General features: G+C 39.8%; 1 long non-coding RNA gene across 1 annotated transcript; it reads right to left on the minus strand.

Moving 5' to 3' along the window:
- Positions 1-450: 450 nt before the first annotated feature.
- On the minus strand, positions 451-15,472 carry LOC144583341 (uncharacterized). The gene is made up of 2 exons (XR_013537084.1): positions 13,476-15,472; positions 451-11,278 (listed from the first exon to the last, which is right to left on the minus strand). It is a non-coding gene; the product is annotated as an uncharacterized LOC144583341 (long non-coding RNA).
- Between the last annotated feature and the right edge of the window lie 3,121 nt (positions 15,473-18,593).

An 18,593-nucleotide genomic window follows, 5' to 3' on the forward strand; every position in this document is an offset into this window, starting at 1 on the left:
GAAAACGTCATAAAAAGATATTTTGCATCGCAATGAATCATCCCAACAGATTGTATGTCCTGGTCCTGTGCCAGAAAGATATGGGCCAGCTCTTAAAGGGGAAGGATGGATCATTCTAAGTAGAAACACAAGTGGACAAGGTCTCCCCCCCCCATGCCAAACAGTGCTATCAGGGAACCATATATCATAACTATATGCCAGAGTGGACAGGCCTGATTTAATCATAAGTTTAAATCATAAGTACATCCCATTCTTCTACCTATTCTGGGCTTCAGTTTTGGCTACATGTAGACTTCTATCCTTAAAATGAAGTCTAACTGAGGGAAGCACTTCTCATCATTTTCACATCTGAAAGGTGAGATCAGGGTTGTTGTCTCTTACAGCACTTGAATCCTTTCTATCCCAATGTACAGAATTTTGCAAGTTTTGGTCTTTTTTTTCTGAAAAAAATTCTCTTCTCTCCTAGTTTTAGAGCCAATTTTTTTTGAAACACCTCAATTTGATTTCACACAAAAGCAACATGTTCAGTGCGGACCTATGTGCAATTAACATGAAATGTCCTTATCTTTTATTTCTCAGGTTAAGAATAGCAGGAGCACATATAACTATACAGTTCTGACACTTCTGGTACCAGAAATGTGAGCTCTCTTCTCACCAAAATAATTTTAATACAAGTATTTGAACATGTTCTTTAACAAAAAAAAAAAAAAAGGGAGGGGAATCTCTCGAGGTCTAATTAGCATCCAGAACTATTTAGAGGTCCAGGTGCACAAGCAATAAAAGTACTTTGTCCAAAAAGAAACATAAGACCAAGATCCTTAATTGGTTCTAACATGGCTCATGAATTGCCTATGGGCTTTCATTTGTTCAACGAACCTCTGAGGAAAAGCCCAGCCATGCTACTAACATCTATGGAGATTGCAATGCTTATCACTGTTCAGTAATTTAGCTTACTCATGATAACCTTCTATATCACCTCTTTCCGTTTTCTCTTTTACATATGTCTCTAAGCCTTTAAGTTCATTGCTTCTTGTGGATCGTATCTGACAAATGCTTCTGTTAACAAGGAAAAGCAGCAAGTGAAATGAAGGGGTAAGCTTCCCCCGAGATTATATGAAAGAGATAAGTAGCCCTGTTTTGCTTCTAAAAATTCCTTCTGATCTGAAAAGTTTTTGCTTGCAAACCAAACCGCAAATTTAGATGTTAGGCATCATCAGTCATTCAGGATTATGATCACAGATGGGGACCCTGAAGTAATATGTTTACTGATTTGTGTTGTACTGAAGGGAAAAAACCAACAACATTTCATATACTGTGACAGAGATCTAACCTCAGGAGGAATGATCTATATGACTGAGTAAGAAACTAAAACTATACATTACAAAGTCAAAGAACAACCTTGAGCTGAAAAGCAACGATTGGTAATCATACTAAACAGAAATTTTAAAATCTGTAAGCTATAGCCTCCCTCAGTTAAAGCTGTTGGGTTCACAGCTGCTGTAAGCCATTTTGCTGCCTGAGATGAAGCAGCAAATCGTACCACCTTCCATGCCACACACTGACATAAGTCAATGTCTGCCTATAGGGTTGTATTTAATAGAAAGCTGCCAGAAAGTATTTTGGGACATTGGCATCATTGTCATCGTAGTAGTACTAGTAGTAAAGTACTGAGCAAATCTGTGGTCTTGTGTGACCAAATACAAATTAAATACACCCTGGACCTAATAAGAATGTGAAATTTACTACTCGCTAACACCTGTGGACCTCTGTGAAATAAAAAATAAGGATACATGCCAAGCAGTAGAGCAGATAATTGGAAAGCCTCTGGAATGCAATAGAATTCATAACTTTTGGTGGAAAAAATTAACTTCAATCCACTTATGACTGTCTAAATTTTTTGCATTACATATTTTATTCCAGAATTTTTCACATGAGGAATACCCCATGTTCTTTATAAATCTGTAAGCTCAATTTGAATTGTGGTGCTGGAGGAGACTCTTGAGAGTCCCTTGGACTGCAAAGAGAACAAACTTATCCATTTTGAAGGAAATCAACCCTGAGTGCTCACTCGAAAGACAGATCCTGAAGCTGAGGCTCCAATACTTTGGCCATTTCATGAGAAGACTCCCTGGAAAAGATGCTGATGTTAGGAAAGTGTGAAGGCAGGAGGAGAAGGGGACGACAGAGGATGAGATGGTTGGACAGTGTCACCGAAGCTACCAACATGAATTTGACCCAACTCCAGGAGGTAGTGGAAGACAAGAGAGCCTGGCATGCTCTGGTCCATGAGGTCATGAAGAGTCAGACATGACTAAATGACTAAACAACAACAAGCAGCTCAACATCAAAAACAAAACCAACTAACATCATGGCCACTGGTCCCATCACTTCCTGGCAAATAGAAGGGGAAGATATGGAGATAGTGACAGATTTTACAATGAAATCTCAACTAACAGAAGGGTTGCATTAAGAAATCCGATGGCTGCAAGAAACTGTTGATACCTGATTCATTCATAATGAATGAATAATAATGAATCAGGCTTGATTTAGTATTTGCTTATTTTGATTACCAAAAGGCATTGGATTTTGTGTGCTACTCATGGATTTTTGAGGATTTACTAAATTCATAATAGATTAATTCCTTTATTATCTAAATATATTACAAATGGTAGGACAAATTAAAGGAGCATAGACCTAGCTGATAATATTCTTATCAGAAGAGATATTTTTCAGAGTGATTCTTTGAGCCCTTATGTATGTATGTATGTATGTATGTATGTATGTATGTATGTATGTATGTATGTATGTATGTATGTATGTATGTATGTATGTATGTATTTATTTATTTATTTATTTATTTATTTATTTATTTATTTATTTATTTATTTATACCCCGTCCATCTAGACCAAAGTCTACTCTGGGCAACTAATAATAATAGTGGCTTTAAACTCTCTATCTAATTGCTAAATAAATTACCTCAGTATTTCACAGATAATGTAGGATGCTTGCCAGATAAACTGAATAGTCTTTTAAATATTCTTGAATCTTACAATACAGATATCAAAATGAATTTGGAGTTGACAAATGTACTATAATCTTCATCAAAACAGACAAATTCTCAAAGGGCCGTAACTACCAGCTCCCAAATGAGCAGTTTACTCATTTCTTAAAGGAGCAGAAAATCTATAAATATCTCAGCATCAATGAAAATCTCCATATAAACCCCAAGGAATTTTTCAGAAACAGATACCTTGATAAAAGTAGTACTCGGAACAGAACTCCATGGAAAAGGAAGAATTGTTGATATTACTAGTGGGGCAATCCCAGTATTAACATATTCTTTTGAGACATGGGGTGAGAGTAGAAACATTTTGCTTATTTAAATAGGAAAATCTGAGTCCTCCTGTCAAAATACTGGTGCTGCCATCCAAAGACACATATGAAGTATCTCTAACTGCCACTGATCATGGGCAGGCACAAACTTGTATACTTCAAGAATTTCTGTATAGGTCAAATAGTCAAAATGTAAAACTACTTCCATGGGATCATGGTCCCACTTCATCAGATGATAGTGGAAAACAACAAAGGACTAACAGTATTGCAACATACAAGTTAGAACCAACCAACCTCTGTTAATGGATGACTCACACAGTGCTGGGATGCATGGCATAAGAAACTGTTATATGGACAGCGGCCTAATTACTTCCTGAAAGACAATGTCATAAGCAACAATCAAACCTATGGCTTAAATTAGATCATCTTCAGGACAAAAATGAGGGATAAATATGAGCAATCTAATACCAAATTATTTACAATAGATTCTATCAGGGAATAACTACAAAGCAAAGTGTAAAGGAGCCTCATGGCACAGTGGTTACACTGCAGTATTGCAGTCAAGATTGCTCACAACCTGAGCTTGATCCCAACGGGCTCAGTTAGCCAGTTCAAGGTTGACTTCACCTTCTGTCTTTCTGAGGTTGGTAGATTGAGTACCCCGCTCACCGTCATAGTTGGATACTCCAAAGTAGCAACAACAGATTATACAAGCAGGCATAACCAAGTTGTAAAGATAATTTTTCAGAAGTTGTCCAAATTGTATAGATTACTCACATCTTTTTTCTCCATGTTATAAATTCCAGCCACCTCCAGTTTTAGAAAATGAAACCACAGTACTATACTAATACATGCAAGCAATCGTGATAAGATAGCTTATTTTAATAAGCCAAATATTATATTGATTGATAATCTACAAAGAAAAACATATCTTATAAAAGTTGGAATTCCATCAACAAGCAACTTCAAAAGTACAAAAATTACAAAGTACCAATTATTAAGGCAAGAAATTAAAAGAATATGGAAGCAAGATCTGGTTAGCCTCCTCCTCATACTAATTTCAGCAACCGGAGGTATTCCAAAATCTTTGGTTACCAATTTAAAACAATTACCAATAGCTGCTATTTGCTCCCTAAAATCCAGAAGTTAGTGATTTTGCAAATTTGTTACCTCACCTGCAACATTTTGAGACTTGACTCCTAATTTTTTTAGGTTTGACTATTTGGTCTGCCTCCAGTCACCAGCAGTGCTGAGAAATCACTTATGCCAACCCTTCTCAAAAGTTCCTAGGTGTTAATTGGTTTAGTCTTTTCCTATGGATCTCCTGAGACCAGGTAGCTTATCCAAGACCATATTTCCTGGGCTTCTCCCCAGAGCCATAGTGGGGAATCAAATTTCCAACTTAGCTGGAATGATAACACAACTATGAGTCAGAGATGTTCATTCCACCAATCCCCACACTCACTATATTGTCTACCATCTACCTACCACAGACTACTCAAATCCTCTCAAAAACAGTGCTGAGGCAGCTATCCCTAGTTAGTCAATAATACATGTGTGCATACCCAACACTACAGTTGATAATCCTACCCTGTGTAGTGTTAGGGGGAATCTACAGGAATAAGAATAGATGGAACAACACAAGGCACTATTTAAAAAAACCTGCATCCACACCAATCAACAACCCCCCCCCATAATTATATCCAGAATATCAAATACATATAGTGTAGGTAATGAGAGTGAAGGAACTACATACTTCATCATTCTGAATTCCAAGGGAATAACATTTTTAGAGTCTTGCCAGAGAATCTATGAGGAAAAAATCGATGGACAAAAATAAGCAAACTAAAGTCATACATATATGTTTTTAAAAGGTTTATCTGAATGCATGAGCAGGGAGAGAGATCTAGCCCCATGCCTTGCCTGTTGCTGTCTCCACAGGAGAGGGACTGTCTGGAAAGACAAGCTTCTGTTATGCCCAGAGGCTGTCCCAATAAAGGGGATCATTTAAAAAAAAAACAGCCCTCTGGATCTTATGGAGAGGATCCATGTATAGCAGACTGCCTTCTCTTCAGGCTGCCCTTTTTCATGCAGAGACGGTTACGGGTAAGGCTAAATTGCTCATATTTTCAGATTGACATTCATTTGAATACTTGAATATTAGGCTTATCCCTGATATGTGATGAAGTCAAATTTCAACACAGCAAATTATTTCTAAATGGGATTCAGATCCGATCAAACTGAGAAACTTCAGAATACTAGTTGTGGTATTTTTCTGCATAATGATTTGAATGTGGAGGTGGCTATTCCTGTTGGAAAAATAGTAATTACCAGTCCTTTATAAGGCCCCTCTTTGTTCGTTCTTCCTTAATTGACTACTTAGAACAGTGGTTCCCAACTTTTTTTGAGTCGTGACCCCTTTTTATAATAGCTAAATAACCTGTGATTTCACATTTCAATAAACAGTCATTTTATAAGGGTAAAGTCATCCCTTCTCAGAAAGTAGAGGCTTCTTTCTCCCCCCACAAAGGGCTTGTTTCTCATACAATCACATACACTCGAACTTTAATATTCCACTCTGAAAGATCAAGGAAGAAATTATAAGGTGACCCCCACCCCCGAAAATACTTTGCAATCCCCTTGGGGTCACATTCCCCAGGTTGGGAAACATTGACTTAGAGTAAACATAGCAAATTAGATTTTGCTACACTAATACACAATTAATCAAATTTGCCTTGGAGCTTTGTATTAATTAATTAATTAATTAATTATGAATATTGATACCGTATTGATATTATGGTACCAAAATGAACAACGAAGCGGGGGAAACCACCTGTACCTTTCTTGCAGCCCCTCCTCAGATTGTAAACTATGTTACAACAGTGGCTTTTAAAATGTGTTTTGCTAGCTTGGTTGGATGCTGTTGTCAAAATAAGCAAACTAGAGCAGAGGAGGGGGAGGTAGACACAGGCCCATAATTCTAGAGTGCAACGAGTTTGCTCATTCTGACCTGAGGCCTTTGGCTCCTTTGTAGCCAAAGTAAGGCTTGCCCTATTATTGCACGGAGTCAATGGCAGGTTTGGGGGAGGGGGTGCGATTTGCAGCATACTGTTGAAGCAGAGCTTTATGTGTACCACACTCTACCCTGCACTCTCAAACCTGTCTTGCCACACTTTGATGCAACTGAGACCTTAGGCCAAAGTACACTTTTACCCCCATTTGTGGAATGGGGAGACCCAAGGAAAGTTAGGGCGTAACATTACTGAAATTCATTTTTAGTAATGTTAGTTATACTATTCTTTAGGCACAGTTGTAAACCGCCCAGAGAGTGCTTGAAGTGCTATGAGGCAGTATATAAGCACCATACTTTGCTTTGCTTTGTCTGGGGTACAGCAATCTGATTTTAAAAAAAAACACTTCACAACTCCCTTTTCACAGTAACAAAGAAGAGAAGAGAAGAGAGAAGAGAAGAGACTCCATTATCTTACCTCAGCCACATCCTTTATAAACAGTATTTGCTGACAGAGGTTAGATAGCTGTGCTTGTTCCTTCTGTTTTCCCTTCCCTTCTCTTTCTACTTGTTGGACTTTATGCTGTACGTTTTCTTCAGGCAATTTCTTCTGGAGCCTTTTCTTTACCTGCCTCAGAATTAAATGGATAAATGTGAGAAAGTGATTATACCAGTGGTACTGCAATCCTAATAGCTCCCCATGCTGCTTGCCTAGCATTTTGATGATAGCCATGCTATCTAGCTTGTGCCCGGGGAATGCCAGAGGCTCAGATTATGGAAGACTCTTTGGTGCTAGTGACCTCGGTTTTCAGGCTGTTGATAAGAAGCAGTAGGGGCATGGGTTTTATTCCTCCTCTGAGTAATTACAATATTCTTATGGGCATAAGAAAAGGGATTTGCCAAATAAGTCAAATGTCGTGGGAAGAAGCAGGATCAGTGTGCAGGCCAAGGGCTTGTCGTGTAGGAGAAAATGAAGAAGCTTCAGAAATTTAATGAGCAGGAGTTGTGAAAGACTGAGAGTGGAAGCTTTCCCTGTTGATATCGATACAGTTAATCCAGATCTCAAGATTCATCCTGGGCCATCAGTACTTTGAACTGTAGTGGCCTGGTTGAATTTCCTTTCTTTGCTATGCTGCATACTGCACAACATATAGAGAGAAACTGGCAAAGAACCATCACCCATACTGTCCCCAGTAGTCAAAGCACAGGTTATGACCAGAAGGCCTTGCTGTATCTCTCTGGGTCTCCAGAGAGGAAGATGACTCTCAAGTGAGGGATGCTGAAACAGAAGAATGCCTGGGTTTTTTGTGGAGGAAAGTGGGTTTCAGGTCTTGACACTTCACTTATTCTCAGCGGGCACCACAATTCATAAACAAGGGGTCTGTATGTGTTGGACCATCCAGTGTCACTGGTCCAAAAATCCAGGAGTGAAGGGAGGAGAATGGGGAGAGAGCTGGTGGACACTTGCTTTCGGACTCATTGTGACACCTAGAACAATATAGGGAATGGAACTCCAGTTTCATGACTCAACATGCGCCTTCTTATTACACAAAAACCTTGACAGTATCACCGCAGGGTCTGGACCAAAAATGGACTTCTGGTGAACTTTCTACAAGCCCCAGCAGAACCACAGAGTCTTAAACAATCCATATGCCATGTTTGTTACAAATAAGGCTGCTTGGGATGCCTGACCTAGAAGGAATGACATCAAGAGCTGCATTTTGCTGCCTGACCAGATGCTAAGGGGGAAAAACTAGTGGCGTTGCTCTCTTTTCTGGATTGCTCTACATGTCATATGACTTTGTTAGCAATGTTTACTCCAGATTCTGGGCCATTTATCCAGATACCTCTTATGTCTGTTTCCATAGTCAGCTAGCCAGAAGTAGTTTTGCTTCCACTCCCAATACTCGCTTTGTGACATCACAAGAGATTGCCCCAGCCTCGGGCTTTGGCCCTGAAATCTCAAGGAATGAGATAGTGCTAACATGGCACCTCAATGGCCTATTAACTTTATACCTCACATATGCTTCATTTTGTTTCTTCAGTAAAGGTATCTTACAGTCACATTGTGACTGGTGGAATAGGAATGTCAGTATAGTGTACAATCATGATTTTAAAGTGTCGGACAGGGACTTAGAAAACTGAGGTTCAAATCTCATCTGAGCCATGAGATTTAAACCGGGGTGATTTTTAGAGCATGCTTGCATGTACAAAAAGCAAAATAAAACAAAACTGTATTTGAAGTTGGTTTAGCATGTTTTAAATAAAAAAATTAAAAGGTGACTACACAAAAGCCTTTGACTGTGTTGACCACAACAAACTATGGCAACTCCTTAAAGAAAAGGGAGTGCCTGACCACCATATTGATCTCCTGAGAAATCTATACGTGGGACAGGAAGCAACAGTTAGAACTGGATATGGAACAACTGATTGGTTCAAAATTAGGAAAGGAGTATGACAAAGCTGTATATTGTCTCCCTGCTTATTTAACCTATATGCAGAATACATCATGCAAAAGGCAGGACTGGAGGAATCCCAAAACGGAATTAAGATTGCTGGAAGAAATAACAACAATCTCAGATATGCAGATGATGCCACTCTGATGGCAGAAAGTGAGGAGGAATTAAAGAACCTATAAAGGAGGGTGAAAGAGGAGAGCACAAAAACTGGTCTGAAGCTCAACATCAAAAAAACTAAGATCATGGCCACTGATCCCATTATCTCCTGGCAAATTGAAGGGGAAGATATGGAGGCAGTGAAAGATTTTACATTTTTGGGCTCTATGATCACTGCAGATGGTCACAGCGGCCATGAAATTAAGACATCTGCTTCTTGGGAGGAAAGTGACGACAAACCTAGACAGCATCTCAAAAAGCAAAGGCCTCACCTTGCCGACAAAGGTCCGCATAGTCAAAGCTATGGTTTTTCCAATAGCAATGTGTGGAAGTGAGAGCTGGACCATAAAGAAGGCTGACTGCCAAAGAGTTAATGCTTTTGAATTGTGGTGCTGGAGGAGACTCTTGAGAGTCCCCTGGACTGCAAAGAGAACAAACCTATCCATACTGAAGGAAATCAACCCTGAGTGCCCACTGGAAGGACCGATCCTGAAGCTGAGGCTCAAATACTTTGGCCATCTCATGAGAAGAGACGACTCCCTAGAAAAGACCCTGATTTTGGGAAAGTGTGAAGGCCAGAGGAGAAGGGGACGACATAGGATGAGATGGTTGGACAGTGTCATTGAAGCTACCAACATGAATTTGACCAAACTTCGGGAGGCAGTGGAAGACAGGAGGGCCTGGTGTGCTCTGGTCCATGGGTTCACGAAGAGTCAGACATGACTTAATGACTAAACAACAACAACAACACACACACAGAACTGTGGAATTTTTCACCCAAGAATTGCGTGTTGTGTGTTGTTGTTGTTTTCCTCAGAAGCAAGGTATTTTACTGGGCCGCCATAGGGTTATTTATTTTAATGCAGAAGTTAAATTAATATATTTTTAATTGTTTTGACACATGTGAATGCCTCTGTCAGTGTACATTTCATCTGTTGCTTTGCACTGGCTGCCTCCTACAGCCACTCACCATTGCTGCTGTGGGACTATTTTTAATTTTTAAAATTTCTTTCCAAATGGGATAGCAATAGTCTGACATGATGAATAGGGGGGAAAAACAGCTTGGAATGCAAGCTTTACTGTAGTCCAACATATTTGCACATAAACAACACACATCGGGGGGGGGAGATGGGGGGGTGAAGGAGAAGAAGTGAGGAATCCAAAAACTGGGATTGAAAGAGGGAGACACACCAGTAAGCAGAAATTTAGAAGCCAGAGGAGAGAGAAAGGTTGGATGGGGGAAAATGCCCTCTTCCTTTGCAAAACAAAACGACCAGAGAAATTTACAAGATCAGGAGCAAAGACAAAATCTGCCATAATCCCCTGCAGCCTAATCAACTAAGGCTGAGGAAGGGGCCAATTTTGTATCCACTTCCTCTCCCACATGCTCCCCTTGCTGCAGGCAAACACTTTTAGTTTGAACTTAAACACTAGACTTTATGGAAGTATTACAGCTTTAAAGAACATTGTTCTCTACAAACCTTCTTTTTTCTTAGTGGTAGTTTCCCCACATCCTTTCCAAGAGGCTGGAATCCTCTGAGTGATTCCCGCTTCAGCCTGGGTGTCTTCTGTGCAGCTACATAAACTGAAGTTTGGCTTTTATGTTAATAATTTGGAACAAGAGCAAGACCAATGCCATGCTGGGTCTTCAAAGTAAGTTGTTGTGATATACTTTGATTTATTTTGTGTATTCCTGCGATTAATTCTTTTGACACCAGATATCTATAAAATTCTTGTGAACAGAAACTGAAAACAACTGAGTAGGAGGGAAATCAATAGGCTCTGTATTAAAAGACTTTAATCAACCTTTGTCCAGAAGAATATGGACAAATATAACAGATGAGACAGTTCAAAACCCAGTCTCACTTTTGTCTTTATACACTGTAGAAACCTGGCTGCAGAGGCTAAATGGCATTTATCAGGTACAATTTACAAGCAATGGGTGAGAAATAATTTTATTCAAGTGTCATAATAATTTTCCAAAATTTGCAGATCTCTTCATGTTCAGGATTTACAGATTTGAGATTAAAATTGTTTGAATCTCTGAGAAAAAATCCTAAGATTTTAACCCCTCCAGTTCGAAACTCAGTGAATACTTGACTTAAAAGTCTAGGTTTGAGTCCCTCTAAATTCATCCATGTTGATGTGGATATATTTTCCCCCCTTCTATTCCAACCTTTCCAAATTTCTTCATATTCTGAACAGAAAGAATATGGCCTTTGCAGGAGGAAATTGAAGCTTTCTCCATCTGTAGTTTGGAATTCAGAGATTACTGGAAATTGTGACCATATGACTTGACCTTCCTTCCTTCTTCTTATCCTGTATAAAAGAATAATGAGGTAATAAAACTTTTCAGTATATTAACTTCAAGACTAACATTTGAAGAAGAACAGATACCAGTCTTGAGAGAAGATTTCAGAATGTTTTCAGAAGGATATTTGTATTAGCAAACCAATATAATTATACTCTATCTATATCATCGTCATGATCTCTTTTATGGAGGGCAATTTCCCCATTTGAAGAGCTGCCAGAGACCATTCTCCTTTTGAAGATGTCATTGGTTACAAAGTCTGTCAAGCCCAGTCAGATTTAAAGATTAAGAGCCATAAGGAAATAAATTAAGAATCCTGAATTTACCCAGCCACATTTAGCACCTGCCCCAGAGACTCAGTGTTATCGCTGGCGTAGCTAAGTGTTACATGGATGCCACATCACCTGTTTAGCTAAGTTTTACATAGAATCTGAGTTCTTATATTCAGATATCTCTTGTGCCCATTTCCACGATCAGTCAGACTAGAAGCAATTTCTGGGTACTCCAAACCTTGCCTGTGACATCACAGAAGCCAACATTTTTTCTCCATTTTTGATCCTAAAATTTCAGGGAATAAGATACACCTGACTTGAAGACCCTCTCATGCACAGATTGGATTCCCAGTGTCTCCACTTGACTTTTGAGATGTAGACCAGTAATTCTGGTCCAAATGTTAGTTTCGTGGTGCCCCCCAGAGCTAAGGCCTGATAGAATGCCATCCAGAGTCATCTTCCAGAGCAAAATGCATCACGTTACATACTTAAATGTTATCCAGATACAGATAAGGAGGTAAGGATTTAAGCAGTTCCTTTATGCTTGAAATTGTATAGCTGATAAATTTTACTACATTATAGGTTGTACTGATTCATAGTTAATAATTATAAATCAGTGCTAATATCTCTACATTTCTGAGAAAGCAAAGTTCTAGCTAATGATTCAGTGATCATTTGTGGCATATGGTCAGCTTTTGAAAATGAATAAACCTACATACATTGAAAATATCAAAGAGTGGATGCCTAGGATTTGAAGGCTTAACCAATGTACCTTATACATTTATACATAAATACATATTTTTCTATGAATGTATTCATAAATGTCAAGAGGAGAACTGAATGGTCTTCCAAAGGGAATGCTAATACATTAAAAAATGACCTGATATTATGATAGCAGAACAATAGCCAGTATCCTGTTGATTAATTATGCTAACATTAAATACCTTGGTATCAATAACTGTACCAAGTTGCTGTTAGTTAACAAGGATACTGCTTGTATCCTTTGTTGTGCACCAACTCACAGAAATGGTTCATGACAATGGACACAAGCAACAGCTTATTAACTGCAAGCAATCCACCACTATTATTTATACCACTGGTTCTTAACCTTGGGTTACTCAGGAGTTTTGGACTGCAACTCCCAGAAGCCTTCACCACCAGCTGTCCTGACTGGGGTTTCTGGGAGTTGCAGTTCAAAAGCATTCGAGTAACAAAGGTTAAGAACCACTGATTTATACCATTACAATTACGCTGGTATAAATAACCAATAGGATTCTGACCACTGTGTTTTATTTCATGAGATACAGATTTCATAAGCAATAGCTGGACATTGTTTCTGTTCCATTTGTTCTGGGTAAACAAAAATACCTGAGCTCAGTCTTTTACAATCTTACAGGTTCTGTTCTTCCTGCACAGGCTCGCTTCACAATGTGAACATTTTGCCAGGTCACCAATTCAGTTGTCTAGGGTTCTTGTCCTTTGGCTTTACAACCAGGATAGTGTCCCTGCCACCTCACCCACTGAGACTCATGAATGCACTGTTTATTTTTATGTTTGGGGTTTTGCCCATTACTTCTCATGATATTCAGTTTCTGTCTTTTTATTTTCAATTATCCCAAACAAGCCTATCTCAACTTCATCTGCACTGACTGTATCTCCTACAGTTCTAATTCCATGCTGCAGCTTCAGTGCTAGATTTAGATTTCATATCATCTGATTGTAAAGAGGATGCTTGAGAAGGAGTGGTGCGATCGAGAGTGGAGACCAGTAAGACATCATTAATAATGTTCTGTTGCCTATTTATTTATTTATTTATTTATTTATTTGTTTGTTTTTTACCCCGCCCCTCTAGACCATGTCTACTGTTCTGTTGCCTACCCCCTTCAAGAGTCCCTTTTTCAGTGAAGCTGTAATTGACATATACTTTGCTTACCTTTGTGCAATTCTGTTCAGGAATTCATAGTTTGATCAAGTATTAAGAAATCTCTTATGTAGTTCAGGAGGATGCACCAGGACTCGCTGGCAGAATTACTCACAATTAAGTGCCTCAGAAAGCTGCAAATCCCAGGAACCAATAGGGCAGAGTCATGATAAGTAGCATCAAATAGATATAACTGAGTTGTGCAGGTATACTCTATGAATGAGAAATCATCACAAACTAATCTTGCAAAGCTTTGTTGTATATATTCAACCTGTTGGTGGTGGTAGGGTAAGGAAAGTGATCACTGAACAGCTGTCTTGCTTCTTTCCATATGATGAGAATAAGAGGCTTGTTGGAAAAGGTCATAATGGCAGGAAAAGTGGACGGCTGGAGAAAGAAACAGACACCCAATGAGGTGGATTGGGCCAATAAAGGCAGCCATTGCTTCTAGTTTGCAAGACCTGAGCAAGGCAGTTAATGACAGGTTCATTTGACAATCATTAATTCACAAGCTTGCCATAAAATGAAAGCAACTTAACACAGATAACTACAATCACCATCAGCAGCATGATGCTGCTTAGATGGATTCCTCTCTTGATTCATTATGACACAGTTTATATTTTCATGCTTCACTGATGGTCCCATGAAGACACTGCTGAGTCTTACTTGCCCATACTATACACTTGTATTCATTGCTTCTGTCAAATGAAATTTAGTGAAAGTATCTAAACAGATAAAATCCATGAAAAAGCTACATAGATTTTCCAATGTCTATTACATGAATATTTGAGTCAATTAAATTCAATATGAGGTGTGGGTTAATTTAGTGCTGCCCACACATTAATACATTTCAGAGATCTAATGACAAATGAAAGAACTGTGTACTGTATGTATTTCAAACTCTGGAAGGGAGTCAGACTGTCTGGTAGTTTTACTATAGGATGTCTGAAGTTCAGTCTGATAATTGACCATGGTGGATCACAATTCTGTTTTAAAAACTATTTTAAATTGCAGTCCTGGTTACAACAGGACAAGTAGACTATTCCAGGTTTCTTTCTTGCCTTGAGCAAGTTGTCTAACCTTTTTTAAGAAAAACCAGTCAAGGGAAGAAGCAAATGCCGATGCCATCTGGACACCCATCGGAAGACCATGTCGGGGAACTGAAGTCCGTAAGCTTTTCATAAGTGAGACTTGACAGTAATCAAGTGCTATTTGTGTGCTGTGTTCTGAACACTTTGAATGTTGGTGAGTCTTCTGAGATAACTGAGTCTGAAATAACTTTTCTGAATAGCTTCTAATAATGATGGACTAATTTTTCACTCACACATAATTATGACCTTATCAGATAAAGGCATTCAGGTCAAAACTAACCATGAACATGATACACTGTGGTTTATATGTACCTAACTGTCACTGAAGGGAAGAAAGTGGGAACAGACTGACTGCATCACAGATAATTTTGCCTTATTCAGAAACACTGATTTAATTCCTCCACAAACAATGCAGCAGATTAAAAAGGTCACATGAATATGCAGTAATTGTTTCCAGTTCTGAGACCCCGAATCTGTTGAATCTAATAATCAGAGAATTACCTGTCTCCCAAACAAACTTGTTCAGATTTTCAGAAACTTTTCCAATCTTCATAACTGAACTTTCCCCCTCTGTTTTGTTTTATCGTTGTAGTTCTCTGCTTACTTATTTATGTATGTATGAACACTAGATGAAGGTAGCAAAGAAGGTAAATTTAAGAAAAAATACATATACAACTAATATAGAGGGGGGGAAATGTTTAGAAAAAAATATAAATGATTTTACTTCCCAGGCAGTCTAGAATGCAATATTGTATCAAGATCAGACTCATGCATCCAACAAAAACAAGGTCATTGCTGAAAGCTCCATCTTATTATTGAGCTAAAAATATCTTTTTACAAAAAATAGAATTATACCAAGGTACTGAGAGCTGAGTCATATTAACCGTCCTACATGATTGATGCATTTTCTCCCACTGTATCTGCTTTATTTATTTATTTATTTATTTATTTAATTTATATGCCGCCCACTCTACCCAAAGGTCACTGGGCGGCTTACAACAATTAAAATTCAATGCAATAAAATAAAATGATTAAAATACAGTTAAAATACAATTAAAATACAATTAAAAAATACAATTAAAATTGCCATCATTAAGACCCACAGTTAATGTTATTTCAATTAAAAGCCTTCTGGAACAGGAAGGTTTTGACCTGGCGCCGAAATATCATCAGTGTCGGCGCCAGGCGAATTTCAGTTGGGAGGGCGTTCCATAGTCTGGGGGCAGCTGCCGAGAAGGCCCTTTGTCTACAAGCCATCCCTCTTACCTCCTTGAGGGATGGCTCTTTCAAAAGGGCCCCCTGGCTAGATCTTAACAGCCTGGTAGGCTCATATGGAAGGAGGCGGTCCTTCAAGTATCCAGGGCCCAAGCCGTTTAGGGCTTTATATGTCAAAACAAGCACTTTGAATTGGGCCCGGACAGCAACTGGTAACCAGTGTAAATTATACAGAATCGGCTTGATGTGCTCTCTGGCGGCCCCACCACTCACCAGCCGCGCAGCTCGATTCTGGACCAGTTGCAGTCGCCGGACCGTCTTCAAAGGCAGCCCCACGTAGAGCGCATTGCAATAATCAATACGAGATGTTACCAGTGCATGTGTAACTGTCATGAGACTCCGCTCGTCCAGGTAGGGCCGTAGCTGGTATAGTTTCCGCAGCTGGAGGAAGGCGCCCCTGGCCACCGAGTCCACCTGGGCTTCCAGTGTTAGACTGGGGTCCAGGAGCACCCCCAAGCTGCGGACCCTGTCCCTTAGGGGGAGTGTAACCCCATTCAGGACAGGGAAGTGGCCCTCCAACCTGTCCGGCGAAGCACCCACTAACAGCACTTCCGTCTTGTCTGGATTGAGTTTCAATTTATTAACCCTCATCCAGTCCATTATCAGGTCCAGACACGAGTTCAGCACAGAAACCGCCTCACCTGGATTGGTGGAAAACGAGAGGTAGAGCTGAGTGTCGTCAGCATATTGCTGACTCCTCAGCCCAAACCTCCTGATGACCTCTCCCAGCGGTTTCATGTAGATGTTAAACAGCATGGGGGACAGTATCGAGCCCTGAGGAACCCCATGACATAAATGCCATGGGGCAGAGCAACTGTCCCCCAGCACCACCCTCTGGATACGGTCAGCTAGGAAGGAGCGGAACCACCGTAAAACAGTGCCCCCAACTCCTAACCCAGCCAGCCTATCCAGAAGGACACCATGGTCGATGGTGTCGAAAGCCGCTGAGAGGTCCAGGAGTATCAACAGGGTCACACTCCCCCTGTCTCTCTCCTGGCAAAGGTCATCATACAGGGCGACCAAGGCTGTCTCTGTACCAAAACCCGGCCTGAAACCCGATTGAAATGGATCCAGAAAATCCGTTTCATCCAGCAGCGCCTGGAGTTGCCCGGCCACAACCCGCTCCAACACCTTGCCCAAATAAGGGAGGTTCGCCACTGGTCGGTAGTTGACCACCAGCCTTGGGTCCAGGTTAGGCTTTTTAAGGAGTCTTTAGAAACATGAGTACTGTTTGTTTGTTTTTTAAAGCTGTTTGTAAAATGCTAGAATACTAATTGTTCAGTATATGGATGGGTTAAAAGTTCTTTTGAAAATCTTCTTTGACAGCAGTATTTCTGTGAATACCAGCTGAATACTGGTTAAATCCTGAACAGTGAGCAGTAGTACTGTTGTGGTGCTGAAAGAGAATTATTGCCTTCATGCGCTGCTTGTGTGCTTCTTAGTAGTAGATGCATGTTCAGTGCTGGAAACAGGACAGGAGGCTCAGTGGACATCTACTGCAGCAAATACTCATTGCAGCACTAGTTATAACAAGATAAAGAGTCTTGCAAGGTTATTATCTCAGGACAGTGGCCATGCATCGCTGGTTGAGATGTTTTGGAAGCTGCCGTCCACAAATCTATCTGTCTCAGTGTGTGGTTATTTCTCAGTTAGCTGTCATGAGTATTATTAATTATGTGTCATCAACTCAATTTCAAGTTACAAAGACTAACTTTGAGGTCTTCTGGTTACTGTCATTCCCTTCTTCTGTGAGTGCTCCAGAGCTGTGCAGCTTGCCCAAGGCTGCACAGGCTGGCTGTTCTCCCAGGAGGCTTAGTGGGAAATTGAACTCCCATCCTTTGGCTCCACAGCCAGATACCTAGTTTACTGAACTACCTGTCCTTTATTAAATATGTAAATCATGGTAAAAACAACCCCAAGTCTTGTGGCAGTGAATTCCATATTATCATGATGGGTTATGTAAAGAATTTTTTCCCCGTCCTGACTCTCTAACTAATAAGTTTCAGACTTTTCTTCTCTGGTGTGTGTGTGTGTGTGTGTGTGTGTGTGTGTGTGTGTGTGTGTGTGTGTGTGTGTGTGTGTGAGTGTGAGTGTGAGTGTGAGTGTGAGTGTGAGTGTGAGTGTGAGTGTGTGTGTGTGTTTTGTTCCAATGCAGACCGGGGAAATGGGCATGTGAGTGCCAAACATTTGCAGCTGTGGCGGTTTTCTGGGAGGGAGGTGGCATTTTCTGGCAGAGTTGCAAGGGTGTCAATATGTTTGGCCATGACTGTAGAAGACTGTCAAAATCCTTTGAAAGCCCAGATAAACAATGACTACCAAATTGTAATACTTGTTGACATAGCTAAGTAACGCCCATGTCATTAATCCCATCAGTGGAACCATTCTATTATGTAGCACTTATGATAATTTAATTGTTCAATTATTTAATGTTCATGATGTTTTTATGGTATTTTATGATATTTTATGGTATTTGTAAGCTGCTCCAAGTAGACGCTGTCTAGGGGGCAGGGTAGAAATCTAATAAATAAAATAAATAAATAAAGTGACTGCTGAGATGTGGCATTACGAGATGGGAAATTATCTGCATGCTCTGTGTAACTATCAACTCCTAGTTCAGTTGTCTTTCCTTGAAGGTAAATGGCCCATAGAATGTTGACCTTTCTTCACAGGAATGGCAAAGTAAGTAATACTTTTTCTGCACTACTTAAATATCCCCATAAACCCACTTTTCATGCCATGGATAGTGCCAGATGATGTTAATAAT

The sequence above is a fragment of the Pogona vitticeps genome, chromosome 5 (genome assembly GCF_051106095.1).
Source record: "Pogona vitticeps strain Pit_001003342236 chromosome 5, PviZW2.1, whole genome shotgun sequence".
Classification (NCBI taxonomy): domain Eukaryota; kingdom Metazoa; phylum Chordata; class Lepidosauria; order Squamata; family Agamidae; genus Pogona; species Pogona vitticeps.